At 36.2% G+C, this 13,856-nt stretch overlaps 1 pseudogene; it reads right to left on the bottom strand.

Moving 5' to 3' along the window:
- Positions 1-8,401, bottom strand: part of LOC103945894 — a 12,349-nt pseudogene extending 3,948 nt beyond the window's left edge.
- Between the last annotated feature and the right edge of the window lie 5,455 nt (positions 8,402-13,856).

Consider the following 13,856-nt stretch of genomic DNA (forward strand, 5'->3'; position numbering starts at 1 on the left):
TAATACACTACTCTCGACACAAAGAAGCTCCCTCTCAAGGTTTGTGATAACCCCAGCAATAATCTCAAGAAACCTTTTCTGATGTGGAAGATCAGTCAAAACTGCAACCACATAGCATACTCGGAATTTCAAGAGACTTTACAACCAATGCTCTACCAAGAACAATCCCTAACCGACTTGGCTCTAGATACCAATTGTTGAATAAGAAGAGTATCCAAGATAACACTAATGATCCCAAGAAGAAGAAAATAGAGCACACTCTTAAAGAAAACTCACAAAACAAACTAATTAGCAAAGCTTTTCTTATTTAGCTCTAGGCTTTGTTTTTCCTTGGATGATATACAATGCTTGGGGACTTGGGTATTTATAGCAAACCAAATGAAAGCTACACCACACACTTACTTCACCTACAACATCCACCTACTTCACCTACAACCTCCACTTACTTCACCAACCTTACACACTTACTTCACCTACAACATGACATTGATTCTCAACAGCGTATGATTCCTTAGATTGGCTCTCAGATTTTTCTATAGCAGAAAGTGACCTTAAAGCATCCTCATCATCTTCTTTTGACCCATAAACTTTCCTTACTTGGTCAGCTCCAGAATTGATAGCTTGCAATTTGCGATCATCAACCAACCGTAGAAATGGATCAACCTAACAGCATGTCATGAAAGCATACACGTCAGTATTGAGCAAAGCTAACTTCGGAAACTTCAAATCAAACTACAAATAACTTAAAAGGTCCGCCAATTTAACATTCAATGGAAATGTGGTCCGGAAACTCTGTTGCACGTACTGTTTCATTTGTAAGTGCTGCTTTAGCACAAGGAGCGAGAGCAACCACGTTGTAGGCTTTAGCTGAGAAGATGATCATCGATGTTGCCAAAGTAAAGAGGGATCTGCGCCTTGATGGCTGCAATCCTGCAATACGAAATCCCCTAGTTAAAAATGGCATCCAAAAAATTACAACCCAAAGTGGTTTGCGGCCGTCAGTTACATTCCAGTGCAACGAATATATTCAATATGGAATTACAAACTAAAGTTGAAAATATCATACTTACTAAATAGAGGATATTAGGATATTACGAGAAGGCGTATTCAATAGAAACTGCATCATTAAACGAAAGCTGCTTCTTACGATGCATGTCCTTCTATACTAGATATGCTTTGCTTTCATGCTATATCTCTTAAGCCACCATCCACTTGCAACTTAATCAACGAGTTGATTACCAATTTACCATATAGTTAATAAGAAGCAAAAATCTGTATGTACTTCAGTTTGTCAAGGTGTGAAGAAACACAACATCAGGTTTACAGCCAAAACAATACAGCAACTTATCACGTATGTTTCCCGAGACTCGTAATCAGGCACAAAATTCTTGACTGAAACTCACCATTACAACATGTTTCAAAGGAAATTCTTCTATAAACTAGACCAAACAGTTAAAAATTCAGTAATAGAAGACAGAGGGCAAGATTAAACTGCAATTTACTCTCCAGCTCACTCCTCTATTAATTTACCAGTAACTGAGTTGTTTTACTGAGCCTTAACATTAGATAACTTACACAATTCCTAAATCATATGTTGAGCAAGAAATTTATGAACAATACAATCTCAATCTTGGCATTTCACTATAGATGAGCAATGCATTTATGTTGCTAAGAACTTATGGAAAAGAAACCGTCTGTAGACTCGAGGGCTTACCTCCTCCAAGAGAAATGCTCCTTAGGGAAAAGGCTAGCTGAAAAATTCGGATCAGGGTCTCATCGGAGGTGTTCTACATGACATAGTGAATCCAAACAAAGTGAAAATTGGGGACCAAACAAGGAGAAAAAAAATTAACTACAAATTTCATTATAAAGTCGATTTGTAACTTGCACAAATTACAAATCCACTAACCCTGAAATTCTGTAGACTAACAGTAAATATTTTTGTTATCTAAACCCAAGATTCCAGACAAGGGGGACAAAAGCATGTCATTTTAACTTCATTGTTGTCATTGATGTAGCCTTTTTAGTTTATAGCTTAAGGATCGGGAGCCAGTTAGCTTAAATTAAGGATTGAATGATCGAATTGATAATGGTGGATTGGTAAGGATAGAGCTGATGACTAATAGCAAAGTACTTTATTCCTATAATTTGGGAAAATCCATTTTACCCCGAAATTGAGTAGTCTCGAGAAAAAAGCAATATCCAAACACAAGGCAAAATAGAAAAATAGGAGCTGTACCTTAACATGCAAGCAAAAATGGAAGTTGTACCTTAGTTCGAGCATAAAGTAGCACAAGACTGTAGGTATTAGCAATTGCTTCATAGTTCTCAGGTGTATTTGAAGGAGAGATGGATTGTGCCCAGATTGATGAAAGCAGAAGGGTAATCTGACGACTGCTTAACCTAAGGGACATTGTCTGCAAAAATCAGTCGGAAGAAAAATGGTCACAATGGAAGATGATCAAGTAATACTATAGTGTTCAAAGCACATAGTCATTGTATGACAATAGCAGAACCAACAAACAATACCGAATCTTTATCTGAAATACTAGTAGTTTTTTCATCAGCAGAAGGTGTATCTGATGGGTTCCTTCTAATACTGTAGGCTCGACTGTAAGTTGACTTCAAGCGGTTCATCACAGAGTGATTGCTGACTGAACCATCCTCATTACCGATAGACTCACTTGTAGCTGATGGATGCCTTCTTGAACTAAATTTGGACTTCAATCTGTTCAACATGGATTCGTTAGGAACCTTTGCTTCTTCCACAATTACAACTTTGTCCTTCATCTCTTGAGGAATGTTTTCCTGTGAGTGAGATTGATGGTTTAATTTTTCAAAGAGCGCAGCTGATGAAGAAAATACTGATACAGTTCTAGAGAGGGTCCTTCCAATATTATTTTTCTTTGTAGTAATGGGCGCAGCAGCACAAGGACGAGGGCAAACAGATGAGGGAACAAGTACGACAGAAAAAATACGGTGTGCGCCCACCCTGCTTTCATGGTCTACGCAGACCATAGCTACGAGTAACTGATGAAATAATGCCTCAGGAAATGTCTACAGAAATTCAGACATTCAAACCACAAAACGAAAACAAAGAAAATCAGATGGAAACTTGGTATTGTGCACTAATAATTGTAGATCGAAGGAAGTATCGAAGGAAGTGATATAACTGATGCATTCTTGCCTTGTTTTGATATGTCAAATTAGGTATTGTCGCCACAACTTGACCAGTACGGTAAACAGTAGAAATCAAGGTTCTAGCCATAACAGTAATGTTAGACACGTTTTCTAACATCACGGCCATCATGTCAAGAACAGGACCTGCATCTCCAACCTGCACAATAAAAGAGCAATAATATCTACCTTGGGAGACTATTTGTTCCATCTTTAAAGAAATGTAATGGATGTTATCATCACCTTATGTGTCAACTGCACAAGGCACTCATCCACTGCTGCTCGAAATTTTCGGTTCCATTCAATTACTTCGGCCCCCAAATTTGAATCATCAAGTGAGCAATGTATACTTTTCCGCAGGTGTCTCATCATATCACTCAGAGCACCAATTATCGCAACTGATGATTGGACCTTTGCTTCTCGAGCAAGAGAGGTGGCAACATCAACAATGTCGAGCTGCATATTTGGGTTCTTAAGAACATTCTTGTGATCAAGATGCTTAATTAAGATGGACAACATGAAGTGCCTGTTCTGCCCTGCAAGAAGCAGTTCACAGGTCATCAAAATATCAGTTGGAAGAGTGCAACTAATATCATCACAAAAGAAGACTAGTCAAGTTCCCAGAGGCAACAAGTTCTAAGCAATTTGAAGAAAAATTAAATACCACAATTTTCAATTATTAACTGCATATCCATCAAGACAGACAGCGCGAGTCCATGTTTAGGAGACCAGAGATCTCCATTATCAAAACAGCGGAACAAAGATTCTAATACACACCGTACGGTTGTAGCTTCCTTGGCTAACTTAGCAATCTTGTGCAGGCAAACCTTTGACCAGAATCTGGGGTTATTCATGTCGTCCCTGTAAACAAAAACAAGAAGAAGAAATAATACATTAGCTATAACATAATGAAATAGCTAGAATGATACATAATGATAGTTAGTTAGTTAGTTATTTACGCAATACTGTGCCAAGAAAAACTACCCTGATACATGGACTTCGCCTATTTCACTCCCTAGCAGCCTCAAGGACGAAATCCTTGTCATGGGTTCTAGTGAAGGTGAAACTTCTCCTGGACTTCCAATCTGGATGTCTTGTTTTTCTGACTTATTCTTTGGACCTCCATAATTTTCCAAGACAACTGAAACAACCTGATTTACAAAAGGAAAATAAAAGGTTGTCGGATGCTAATGATTTGTGGCTTGAAAAACATGAAAATTGGACTACGCCGTAAATGCCATTAGAAGTTATGAAGAACCCAGACATGAAAAAAGACAGAAAGAAAAAGAATCTGTAAACAATAGTTGATATAAAAAGAGTGTCCCTATAGGTTTTTTTTTTTTTTTTTTTTTTTTCCCTTCCTACAGCTACAAGCAGAAGATGACAATTATTTAAAATTGTATGAGTCTATGAACATAAATGAGCACATTTTTTTAGTTAGATAAAATAGCAATTAAAAAAGCGATAAGGTAATTATATCAGAAACAATTATATAAGAATTAGACATAGCAGTAAATGGTGCCAAATAAATTACGCTGTCGAATTCTGATGAAATATGACAGAATTCACCCATGAACCAAACCTGCATACAAAAAAAACACTTGTGAGGATGCATATGGGAGAATTTGCAACTCATACAAGATTATGATTTACAAGATCTAGTGCCGCTCCGCATGAGTCACTAGTTACCCTTCTCACCTACGCATCAATATTCTAACAAATCTTTCGCACTAGGTGACAATGTGAAAATTATGAATATCACACTACATGATACTAAATTGAATATCACATGCGAAACAAGTAGCAGTGCATGAAGTAATGACCAAATTGAAATGAGGATGAATTACCATTGATGATAGAGCTTGAAGCCCAGCAGAACGCAAACACTTATCCGTCCCGTCCTCCCTCGTTTCTTGAGCTAAAAGACAAAGTTTTGGAATTATGCCATCTAAATTAAACATATATGTACCATCCTTCTGCACAATCAAAACAGCTACATGAGATTAAGAACTTCCATAGGAGAAAAGGCTGCAGCTTCAGAAGCAAGTCATACCCAATTACCAAAAACAAACAACAATCTGAAAGAGAGAGAATGTGCCGACAATTCCCACCTGATTATTTATAAACTCAATAAGAGTTTGGCATCCTAAAAGACGTATTTCATCGTGTCGTGTTTGATCAAGTAGAATCTGTACAATGCCAAGCACGCTACTTGCAAATAATGGCCTGCCATATATAAACAGATCACAACTTGTACATCAAAACCAATAATTTCCGCACAACTATTCATGAGCTAAATCGAACTGCAGAGGATAGTTTTGTAATCTGTTTTCAACAAGTCAGTCAATAACTTAATGGACAAGCATTCAAGAAAACTTTTACCAGAAAAATAGACGAAAAAACTACGAGATACAAAGCGGGCTACAATTAGACACAATAAATTTACTTCAAATAGGTGGCACGATGAGTCTGACAACACAATGAGTTAACAGATAAGTATTGCTGCTTACAATTCTCTAAAGAAAATCTAAAGAACCACATTGATATATGCCTCCATTCATCTCATACGGAATCACTTCTTTGATATTATTCTTCGATAATTCTAACCAATTATGATAGTGTCTGAATTTGTCTGTGTTCGTCTTAGACTCGTCCTCTCTCAGCCGGAAATAAAATATGCATACCTTATGCCAAGATATGACTGTATGTATCTATGATCTATGCCATATGAGAAAACTAATGGGATGAATCTCAGATTTTGGCATCAGCGAATACATCACCAATAAATAAACAGATAAAGGTTAGTTTGGATTCCATAGCTCGGAGAAAATTTTCAGTCAATTCACCTCATGCCAAATCTATCTCTGTCAACCTATAAAAAGTATTGTTTGTGCTCTCAACAAACTTTCTACATTAACCATTCTACGCATTGTATCAGAGTAGATAAACCTTAGGCTTGCCAAATCTACTCAACCAATCAAAAGTATCGTTTGTGTTGTAAACATAAAGTCTACATTGGACATTCTTCACCTTGCACTGTATAATCACAGGCCTCTCCACTTATTGCCACATGATTTTATTCCGGATGTTCTAACTGTAACATGATGCCAGAGCAGGATATTCAGACATTCGTTTGGCCTGATTTGGCCACAGATGCTCCATGTCGTCCAACATATTTACTCTGCATGTTTGGCAAAGTCAGCACATATGAGAAGATGAGTTGAGAAAGCAGAAACCCACCGATGCTCGTTCACAATTTGGACATAATACATGTAAAACCCAAGCTTCAAAAATTAGTGCCTTAGTTTTCTAATGTGGATTGACTTGTTTAAGTTCTACAGTTTGCTCAAGTAACCGTGGATGGTGCATTTGTCCATAGTAAAAATCCACACATGCTCTAGCGTTTCTCAATAACGTTTCGGAATCCGAAGACAGGATCATACTAGGCAATAACCTTTATAATTCATTCACATGTATTATGAACTAAAAAACTCACATTTGCTCCTTACAAGAGACCAACAGCTTCCGGTAGATACACATGACGACTTTCACAGAGTGAAAATTTTCAGTCCTCAAATCCTTGTAACACCGTTGCTCCAGAGTAGTTGTGATCTAAATTATAAATTTTGAAATTATATCAACGTGACAAAAGAATACACAAATGAAAAGTAAAATAAAATCTATATAACCTGAAAGGTCAAGAAAATGAATAAACATTATTTAACAGATAAAAAATCAACGATAGGCCAGACGAAAATTAAAAGATAAGGAGCCATTTAAACACAATTAATCCCTTAGGTTTAGCATATTTCAAAGTTAAATGTTATTGCTTTCCATAATTAAGTTTGTACGCACATTTAACTATCATTCTTCATCATCTTAGTCAAAACATGAGAGGTATTGTGTTTCAGTTAATCTCAGATTCTGACACTACACTAATGCCTCGTACAAATTGGCCTATCCCAAGTTACTTTATCCAGTTCAATTTGGTGTAGTCGTTAATGATAACCGCCCTAATAAACAACGGTCCTCCAAACCAAAAGAAAACTTCCACATCAATAGTACCGTTACTAAATTCCACAATGGCCTTCACCCAAATCAACTTAAATCAGCAGCTGCATACACGAGGATACACCAATTTTGACATTACAGTATCGCTTAAGTTCATGGCAGCAAGGTGAAGCACATTTTATACAATGAGCAGAGGTGGCACCTTTGGAATACGAAGAGGAGTTTTTGAAGCATATTCACATAGTTTACTGATCTTGCGCTCATTCGGTTTTTCATCCTGACAAAATAGGAAAGAAATGTTCCAATAACACAACTGAAGGAACAAACATAAAAAAAAAAAAAACTTTACATACATACCAGTTGTGCTCAAAACCTAATTAAACAAAAAGACCGATTGCAAAATTGTGACGAATTCATTTTAAAGGAGGAAAAAAATGGGAAATGTAAACACCAAATTGTGAACAATTTTTGGATAACACTCTGGTAACACGATAAGAACCGTAAATTTGACAGTGTAACTCACAGAAGGCTTCATCATATTATCTGACTCATTATATAGTGAATAATAAAGAGAAAAGTGCTCGTTTCTTGCGACACAAGTTACCAATTTTTCACAAGATCCTCAAAACCCAATAACCAAAACGCCCCACATTGGTTCAGTATACAATTTACATGGTTCTTTTTCTTCTTTTTTTTAACTTTGCACCATAAACTTAATATTCAATTAGACATTAATTAAAACAACCCCAACAATAATAAAAATGTAAATAAAAGAGATCACACTTGAGAGCGAGGAAATATCTCGGCGAGCATATGCTTGTACCGTTTGACGGGATGCCGTGATCTCGCACGCAATGCCGGACAGAAGAAGCACAGACTTTCACAAACAGGGAACACTTGCCTTGAAATCACACCCATCTTTTTTTTCTTCAGTCACACTTCTCAATTTTCTCAAATCATATACAACGACATATGCGTAGAATGTATGTGTATACGTTGTGCAAAAAAATTCAATTCCGATGAGATAGGAATTCGTGTGTTTTTTTTCCCTTTTTTTTTTGATTTTTGGTCTGAAAGGAATGGTAATCGGAATTGTGGAATGGGGAAGAAGGTGGTAGTGGCGGTGGTGGTTGGGGATGTTCCTCGGGGAATGGGACGGTGGAGATGGTCCGAGCGAGTAGACGAACGGATCACCGAGGTTCACCACCGGAGGAGGAAAATGTGTTGAAAAGGAAAGGAGAATAAATAAGTAATTAAATAAATTACAGTCACTTTCTCTTTATTTTGTCGTATAATAAGCTTTGAAAAATTTGGAAAAATAACACATTTTAGACCCAATGTAGAGTTATATTTTAATTTTATGATAATTATAACCAAAATTTGACGTAAAAGTACTAATATACCCTAAATATTAGCATTTCTCATAACAAGCAAAACACAACCTTTAAACAACCTTATAATGAAGAATTAATCTCTATCACCTTTTTGTTTTCATTATTCTCTGCAACTTTTGAACAACTTCCTGCAACCTTCCGAATTTCTGCACAATGAAAGCATGAATCAGAAAACAAAACCAGCAACATTTTTGCCGTATCATTTCTATGCCTTTGCAAGAATTAGAGATTTTGGTGGCCAAACAAAATTTGACTCCATAAGCAGCAGGGAGGCAAGGACTACGAGTGGAGGATGATTCCCTCCCCATCACATTGAGAGTTATGCTCGAAAAAAATGTTTTACTTCACACTGGCCCCTGGAGGATTTTCCGTGGTATATTTATTTGGTCTTAATTTATGTTTTACTCTGTTTTAATTCATGCTTTCATTATGGTTTAAAGGTTGTAGATATCTAAAGGTATAGTTAAAGATCGTAGACATCTGAATATAGTTTAAATCTCCAACTATATTCAAATCTGCAATCTTATAAGTTGGATTTTGGTTGTTGTGAGAAACCCTAACATTAAGGATATATTAGTACTTTTAATCAATTTTTGGTTATAATTATCATAAAATTTAAGTTCTGGTTATAATTCTTCATAAGGTCCAAATTTTAGTTATATTTCCAAATTTCCCATAAGTTTTGGCCGTTTTATATACGAAATAGTTATTACTGCTACTGCTATTTCTGGCACACTCTCTTTCTATGGTTTTTTATTTTTTTACGTGTACGTAATTATTGTATTGAGTTTGAATTTCTCACTAATTTGAATTACTTTAAAGAAAAATATCATTTTAAAGAGGGAGGCCAAAAAGAAAGAATTATGATGGAAGCTTCTAGTGTTGTGTTATTTCACCTAATAGTAATAATATTGAGAAATGTTGTAATTTTGAATTATATACCTCTGGTTATTTTTAAAGAAAAGATTATAATGGATTTGACGTTCATGTAGGTCTTGAGTGGCTGGAGGCAGTTGGCAAAGAGAAGGAGGAACCCGACTTTGGAGAGGTTCGGATCCGGGTTGGGAAGATCCGAGAGGATGATTTTCGAGACGTTGAGCTGTAGGCAGGCCTTGTGGGTGAACAAACTCGTCAAAGGGGTTATTGGGCGCCAATCGGATCGGGTTGAGGAGAACCGGATCTCGGCGGAGCAAAACGAGAAAAAAGGGAGGAGAAAGAGAGGAGGGGGAGGGGGAATTGGCGAGGGGGAACGAGGGTGGCTCTCGGCGTTTGTGAAAACATAGAGCAGAGAGAGACGTGAGGGAGCTAGTCCACGTGTCTCATGGTTCTCAACTGGTCTTGCTAGCGAGGGAGTTAGCCCATGCAACATACTTGTCCTCTTTGGTCCATTTAACTTAGTTTATGCACTTAACAAACACATGATTACATTAATAAGTAGTGCGGTCCAGTACAATGACAGTTAGTGAGACCAAAAAAACGACTAATGAAATTTTGAGAATGCTAAGGGGACTCTCCATGAACTTTTTAGCACCTTATAATGTAACGTCAATTTATGTCTCAACATTATAAAACATAATGCAAAAAATATGAGGTGACAACAAGTTCATAAAAAATCTCACTTTTGGAAAAGTCTCTTTAGCATTACTGTGGAAATTTTAACGTGGGATTAATTACTTAATTTTTATACCAACATGTTTAGGAAGTAAAGTATACAAATGTCGGGCTATAATTGTTAGATTATTTTCAATTCTTCACGCGTTCAAGCTAAATAAATAATTTTCTATCCTATTGAGAGAAATCGGGACCGTCTTTGTATTTGTTTTGCCGTATGAGGTTTTTTGTGAGCCAACTTCTTCTTCTATATGGCTCTAAATTATGTATTTTATTGACGTTTTGAAGTAATGAAATTATGGTTGCTCTAAAAGGAGGGTCGGGGCCACTCAGTATTACGGTTGGGTGATATTCCTTTTCACTTGGAAGCGAGAGGTCTTAGATTCGAATCTCGTGGATGCCGAATTCGATACCAAAGTAGACTGCCACTGTGTGACTTAGCCGAACTCTTCCTCCATTTAGTAGAAAAATATGCATGTACTCAAAAAAGGAGGGTCGGGAGGATTGTATTTGAGGGTGGGATGGACGGTATTGGAAGAAAGGAGAAATAATGTATACATTCTTTTATGGTAGAAAGGAGAAAGAGGTTTGGCTTGGAGCCGTGATGCCACCGTTGTCTGTGGGGATTCAAAATATTATTCTTACAATCTATTTGTACCTACTTCTTAATAGAGATTGAACCCATATGCGTTGGTGAACCCTACTCATACGGATTGCGACTCCTACTTGCTTTCCTACGCTGACTAGACAAAAAGCCTTCCTTAAGGATATTACAAGAAAGAAGAATTTTGAAACATCATGATATATTGAAGGCCTAATCACATAAATGATCTTTGTGATGATAAGATAATTGAAAGATAGTCTAGTGGTAAAAAAAATTAAGATTTAAACCTTCGTGGTGTAGTCCGTAAGTAAATTTAGTTCAAAAATTATTTTTCTGTTAAATACAAGGGTAAAAATGTACTTTAATGTGCACGGGGTAAGGGAATCGGAAGATAGCCCCATGGTAAAAAAAAATAGGATTTCAACTCTCATGTTGCACATTAAAGTACTTTTTTAACCTTGTATTTAACGGAAAAATAATTTTTAAACTAAATTTATTAAAGGACTACGTCACAAGGCCTTAAATCCTAATATTTTGCCACATGGGCTATTTATCGATTACAGGACATTTTATCCAATTAGGCATATATTGAAATACTAGCGTCTTGGAAATCGGTCACTCATGCATGCGCTGATTGAATTTTAAAATTTTTCTAGTTTTTATATTTAGAAAAACTCATTGGACTGTGTTTTGTCAGTTCTCCCTCCAATCAACACTCTGTTGCGGAAAACCCTAACCCTAACCCTGACCTCTCTCCCCTCTTTTTGCCCGTCTTATGGAGATTTACAAAAAAACATGAGTTTGGATGGGAGGTTAAGTTTGCTGTGTGTGTGTGTGTGTGTATATTTGGTAGTACAAAGGAGCTATTATTTCATGCTGTGGATCAGACAACAAATGCCAAGATCTGGGCTCCTAATGGAAATTATTTTTCCACCAATGCCTGCCTAACAAGAGATTATGGAGTCTGTAAGGACGAGATGTGCTCCTCCACGGCCATAAACGACGTAGAGAGTCGATCATATGGCGATATTATATGAGAAATTTTATTTAAACCCATTTAATCTTTTTCTACACCTAACTTAAATTTTAAATGTTAGTTTTTTATTTTACCTTATTGTATAATTATTATTAAGTACAAAATGAAATTAACAATAAAACTCATATTTATTAATAAACCCAAACATTTATTGTGTAGATGACATATTAACAAAAAAATGTAGATGGCAGCACTTTCTCTTAAGAAAAACAATTAATGATTTACAAGATTGGGGAAATATCAATAAACATGATTAATGTTTCTTCGAATACATGCAACCAATTGATCACACATGCGTGTATATATATATATATATATAGTTCCATTTGATATATGTTAATGGCGGGAATCGGGGATCAGTGATCTGGATTATGCTTTGGAGTTTGGAAGGGTACGGTTGAACAGACAAGAAATGTAATTGATTCTGGTGAGGGAAGTTGCAGCCAGAAACAAGATGGAAAACAAACACGAAACGTTAAAAAGGGGTTGGAACTTTCAGTTCAAATCTAACTTCTTGTCCCACAATCCCATTTTCTAGTTACCCTTTTCAGACTTCTGGTGTGGATTACACACTCAGATTTCTATGTTGAAATTCTCCCACAAGTTACAACAACATTTTAATTTCATCTCGGAGCCAAAGTTGTTGAGGGTATCGATGAGCTCAAAAGCTGTCCCAGTCCCCCCTGTAGAAAAATACCAAAAAAAGCTCACTCATCTCCTTCCTCTTTCTCATGACTCCATTTGTCTTCTTGTTAAATCTCTCTCTTTCTATCTGTCCGTTCTGGGTGGCGTGTCAAGGCAGAGACCCTAAGAATAATGCTTTAGATTATCACTCGCTCAACAAAAAAGAAAAAAAAAAAAAAAAAAAAAAAGAAAGTGTTTCAATTAATATTAGAAGCCATGTTGAAATCGATTCGAAGCAGGAGTCCCTGCACCTGCATAGCTCCTGCTCCAATTCAATGCTTCTTCCCAATTTACGTGCAGCGATCCGTCTCTACCACCGCCACCACCTTCTCTTTCGTCCTTTCCATCTTTTGCGCTGTTTTTCTTTTTTCTGTAGCTGCCTGTAATGGCTGAATTCACACCCCAATTTTCAGTATAAAAGTGTATAAAAGTGTCAGTCTTGTTGTCAGTCATGGCTGAATTCACACCCTAATTTTCAGTGTCCGTTTCCAGACAGAGTAAAGATAGTTAAAAATCAAATGGGTGAAAAGAAAAATCTACATATTGAATTGGGTTTATGGGGGTATAATAGGTAATAAATTTGGGTTTAAAGAGATATTAATAGTTTAGTTAAAAATCAAATGGATGCAATAAGTAAGTTGGGTGTAGAAATAGGTTACAAAGGTTTAAATAAAATTTCCCATATTATATTTATATACCACTTCTGAAGAGGTTTTGCCTGAAATATCCCAAAGACTCTAACATTATGGTACATTGCATGTGTAGTTTCATGGGTTGATAGTGTGCCTAACAGCCTATGTATTTTAGTTAAGAGGTGGATGAAAAAGTAAGATAGGTGGGTAAATATAGCAGTTAGCACTCTTCTTATTTTTTAATCAATTAGGTCAAGATCCTGGTACAAATATTTGCAATGTTTTCTAGCCTTGGATCTAGTTGCATTGCATCTAATACTTTTGATTCATTCATAAGAAATTAATAAATAAAAAAATTAATGTGAATTTTATTGCAATTAATTATTAGTATTACGAACCAATTCCCATATGGTTGTATTTTGCGCGCATTTTGCTCATCACCCTTAAGGGATGGTAATCGTCACCAGTCACCATCATATTTATAAACGTTGGATTAGTTTAAATTTTGAGATTTTTGTCTATCTACGTAGATTTCTAAATAAAAACTCATCTAACGATATAAACAAAGTAGTGAGCAAAAATATTCCTTGTATTTTTTATTGCAAAGTTGTAGAATTTCTACTGTTGTTTTTTTTTTCTTTCAAATTTTTGTTTTATGAAAGAATGCCTGCCTACCATTGTAAATGGCTCTCTCTCCTAGCCGTTCC

The sequence above is a fragment of a genome, unplaced genomic scaffold (assembly GCF_019419815.1).
Source record: "Pyrus x bretschneideri cultivar Hongxiangsu unplaced genomic scaffold, Pyrus_bretschneideri_v1 Contig24, whole genome shotgun sequence".
Lineage (NCBI taxonomy): Eukaryota > Viridiplantae > Streptophyta > Magnoliopsida > Rosales > Rosaceae > Pyrus > Pyrus x bretschneideri.